This window comes from Trachurus japonicus, chromosome 8 (assembly GCF_045865225.1).
Source record: "Trachurus japonicus isolate A0001 chromosome 8, Traja_1.0".
NCBI lineage: Eukaryota > Metazoa > Chordata > Actinopteri > Carangiformes > Carangidae > Trachurus > Trachurus japonicus.
In genome coordinates, this window is record NC_140914.1 from 18,352,626 (window position 1) to 18,357,554 (window position 4,929).

Sequence of the window (4,929 nt, forward strand, 5' to 3'; positions counted from 1 at the left end):
TCCTGATGACAGAGACAGCAATTAGTGTATGTGTGTGCGTGTATGTGCATGTGTTTGTGTGTGAGGAGCCTTCAAACACAGTGAATCAAGGTCCCCAAGCGCAAAGCTTTGTAGCTAAAAATGACAGCTCTTGTCTCATTCAGACAAGATTCGTGGGCGAGATGTCTCAGTGCCGCATTACGAGCTTTTGCAGCTCTGAGATGTTTAGTGTGATCAAAAATGTCTGGATTCCACGAGGAGTTCAGCACAAACACAATGATTATGGGATCAATGTTCATGTTAATGCCGCCAGCAGGCATGGAGGTGAGTTTCAAAATAGTAGGCCTAGCTGTTTGTGAGTTTTAAATGGGAGTCTGTGCCACCGCACAAGGCTGCAAGCAGTGCAGTGCATTGAACTCAGTGGATTTCTCCATGTGAGTCCTTTCCCGGGGGGGAAAAAGTTCACCTGTGATCTGTGGTACATTTGAAATGGCTCTAAATAACCATGGAGGTCACGAAAAAGAGATAAATGTCCCCTGACTAAAATGGGAGTTTTTAAAGAACCTGGCACAAACACTGCCTGTTTTCTGCCGTGCACCTAGTTTAATATTATTCATCCCTGATAAATAAAACGCCTCTCCTCAATGACACTTAGTGACTTTAGTTATATAAAGAAACTCACTGCTTCTACATTTCCTGCACCAGCTCAAAAATGGATAAGAAAAATAAAATGTTTAAAAAGGGATATCGACCAGCCCCCCTTGTTGTTGATACAGGAACCATGCCTGTTCTGTTAACTGTGGTTAAATGTTTTGGGGTGTCAGTGAAGCATGCAGAACTCATAGGGACTTCCTCCTTACCCGACCCGACTGATCCGCGGGGATATGATGCCTGACATCAACTCTGTTATTAAATTTTCACACACTGCTGACCGCAATATCATCAGCAGGAGCAAACGCTCGCGGCTGTGTACCCATGGGTGCCCAGGCATGCCTACTTGGGTGTGTTGTTGTATGTGTATGTGTATGTGTATGTGTATGTGTATGTGTATGTGCATACAGTATATGTGCATGTGTGTGTGTGTGAGCTGACGAGTGTGATATAGTGAACCCGTTAGAAGTCCTTTGACTTACATGCTTTCCTGCTTTATTTGTCAAAATAAGGCAAGTCAAACAAGCTCCTGCATGGTCCCCAGAAAGATGACTTATTAATTATGTTACTAATAACAAATGTGCATGTGATTTACGACAGTTTCAAGAATCTTCCTGTTCCTCGCTCTGCCGTACATCAAATCACCTCCTGCCTTTCTCCCTATAGTGTTGCAGAATACCTGAACAGATGACTCAGCTTTAGTGAAGCAGCAGTTTTTCCTCATGAGAATAGAAATCACACCTTTGTTCTTTTCATTTTAGAATAAGAATGAGTTTAGAAATATGCTTCTACCGCTGAGGAATGAACATGCTTTTAAAAAACAAGATCTGAAAATTTCAAAATAAAGATAAGACACTGTGCAGCACTAAATCTCAGAAATGGATAGCCTGATGGAGCTTTACCAGATTTTTAGCCTTGAGAACCTCTTTAGATTTGGGGATATTGAATCTTTGTACTAACCCTTTTTCATATTAACATTTTATTGCTGTAATCATTATATTTTATCGCGACCTGGCAAAAAGAAAAAGAAATAAGAAATACAAAATTTCCAAGTTTCCAACTTAAATATTTTTCTGTCTATTTAAAAATCTGTTTCCATGTGACGTGAATTTTTCCTCATAAAACTCAAGTACTCCAAGCATCCTCCAGACACATCTATTCAAGTTTTCACTTTAGATGGAGATTCATGTGTGCCTAGACGTGGAAAGGGTTTCTAGGGATAATCTGCACAACCAAAAAGCTGCTAAAATCCACTTTCTGTATCCATCACCGCGAGACTGTCAAAACTCAACGCTGATGCCTGCTTGTGATTTCTACCATGAACACTGTGACACAGGAGAAGACTGCTGCGCATAATGGATGTTTTGCAGCCACTGATTCACTTAAGCTCCTACTGATTTTCTGCTAAATGCACTGTGCTGCTCATTCACTGTCTTACAGCTGTTTTATTGACAGAGCACACAGCTTTACGGGAACATTAGCCTGTTGCATCTCTTTAACTCCCTGATCAAGCTGTTAATTCGATGCAACATATGAGAATTAGTTGTTTGGCTTCAGGTCCTCGGTCTGCCCATTAGATTAGGCTTGGGTTTGTGATCTTGCTCGGTGAAAGTAATGAGCACCAGCACTGCAGCTCAGTCAGGAAATAATAATGCTCTTACACTCTGTCCTCTGGTGCTGGTCAAAATGAATGAGTTTAATGACGAGTTTTGTATCTTCATCATCCTTGGATTTATTTCATGCTTGTTCTATTTTAAGAACAGTATGAATTAGGCCTACGTCAATAATAAGAAGGAAAAAAAGAAATGAGAAAAAGAGTTTATGAGAATCAGGGTTAAAATAAACACAGTTGCACATCATCTTTTCACACATCTACTGTTGATTAGACTTGCTAGGTTGTAAACTGCAAAAACTCATCTCAACTTCAAGGGCGAAAAGCAAATTCTGAAGCCGTCTACAGTACACGGTCTATCTATTGCTTATGTGAAGCACTGCTGGGGGAAAAAAATGCAATAGCTGCAAAGGAGGTGGCCTTGCTAGCATAACATAAGCAAGCTGTCTTTTAAATGCCTTGGTGCACTTAGCTATTCTGTCACAACGAACGGGGAGCTGTCCTTGGGTGGACATGCACAACAGAGACAATGAATGAGAGGTCACTAGCTTGGACACGATTGGCAGAGTGTCCTGGACTCACAGTAAATAGGCTGATGTGATATTTTGTGGATGAAATGTTCTGCTTTCAGTATTTTGATGAAGCACGACTACACACAAATACAAGACTAAGCCATCTGAGATAAATAGCGTTATATATTCAAACACGTAGTAACACACTGTGCACTGCTTTTATTTTATGCTTAATCATGTCTGATTCTTCTCTTCTGTCTCCTTGGCCCCCAGCTAGTGCTCATAACATAATTCTTTTAATATTGGCTGACAGGCTTCGTGATTGGTTGGACTCATGTACGCAATCACACAGATGAAGTGAAAGGGATATTGAAATATAATGAGCTCTATATATGTGGTTTCTTGAAAAGAAAATTGCCTTAGAAATATATTATCATAGCACATCTGTTAGTGAAAGCAAAAAAAAAAAACAGTTGCTTTTGAGTCCTACAGAACTCTGAGTGATGTGTTATAATTGACCCTCCTATTGCTTTATTCAGTGTGATATCTCCTTGCTATTGATTCTTGCCAACAGGAACATAACACAGAGGGAGGTTATTGGGACGGCCAGGATACAAGAGATAACAGCAAGCAGCAAGAGAGGTGAGAAAGTGAGAAAGAGGGTACCTCTCATATGGTGGCTTTGGAGACTAATTACATTGTCTGCGTCACCTTACAGCATTTTGAGAGGTTGCAAGCATTTGGTATGTGTTCAGGGCCTGAGGGCACAATCTCATTTGACATTCAGCTCGTTTTTGGAGCTCTCTGCGGCTGCAGGGAGCTCTCCAAAGTTTTTACCATCAAATGACATTTACAAAGCAAAGAATCGGCATATTTGCCCCCCCCCCCAATTGATACTCGTGACATTTGCCATTGCTTTGTTTGATTGGTTGCCAAGATGTCCAAATGTGCTACCAGAGGGGGCAGAGCTTGTGTGAGCAGATGCAGTGATATTGATTATGTCATCTGAGCTAAATCCTAAAAAATGTTAAAAGAAATATTCAAAATACCACTGAACAAAAAGAATATTTAATTCAAAAGGACAGCAAAGTATAATGGGGATTTGCATTTATAAATATATCATGCATATGCATGTATAGGCTATGTTGATTTTGTATTTCTGATGTTGAAAAGCTTCTCTCAGCTTGAGAACAAATGAGCTGACCATGGGGGACATCTAGTGGTAAATCATGAAACTTCCACTCATCAACATGTCACTATTCGTGTCAAATAAAATTGTTCAACATGCCGTCAGTTGGAAGAAAAAAAAAGATGAAAAAGTAACTGTTCAAAACATTTGATAGCTGATAGACATGTCCTGGCCTGTATATAGGACATGAATCCTTCACGGCCTCCATGAAATCCTTGGAGTAGACCTAATTCAATTCACCACTGCCTTATATAATTAGGTGCATTGAAGCTGCTGTATGTGATGGTGGGAGCAGCTTTAAATTTATGGAAAAATCGTGTTTTTATTTCAAGTCCACAAACAAGTAAAGATAAAAGGAAAATATTGATTACAACCCTTGTTAATTAGAATATAACAGCATAACCTGTAAGCCTATAGACAGGGTAATTACAGATATAGGTTTATAATTTAAGGCTTTTTCATGCTTTACCCGTCTATGCTGTCTTTTTAGTTTCAACACGCTGTGTAGCTACAGTAGATGGTGTGATGTGTTTTCTCAGCATGCTGTGGACCAGTTGCCTCCAGGGAGCGCCCGTGTCCAGTACTATTTAGTCTATTGTCCACCTTTTCTACCTGCCTACAGCAAGTGTCAAGTCAGTTGGGAATATCTAGAACCGCACAGGAATTAGCCCTTCAGAATAAAAGCGGACAGAAACAAGACGTGTATGAGTATGACTTCACCTTATACTTTAGACATCGAGTAGAAGAGATGTTAAACAACTATAGTGTTTTTTTTGTTTTTTTGTTTTTTGAAGTAGAATAATTTGACAGATTTTTTTCTTCAGGTCAGAGGAGTAAAAGTAAACGCTTTAATTTTAATTTGAAAGTAAATCCAACCGGAACAGGTGGTTTAATTCTTTAATTGCTGTGGGCTTGACGTCTGTCCATCTCTCACCTCCACAGGCCTCCTCCCCTCCGGTGAACTAACCACCTACAACAAGTTTGAC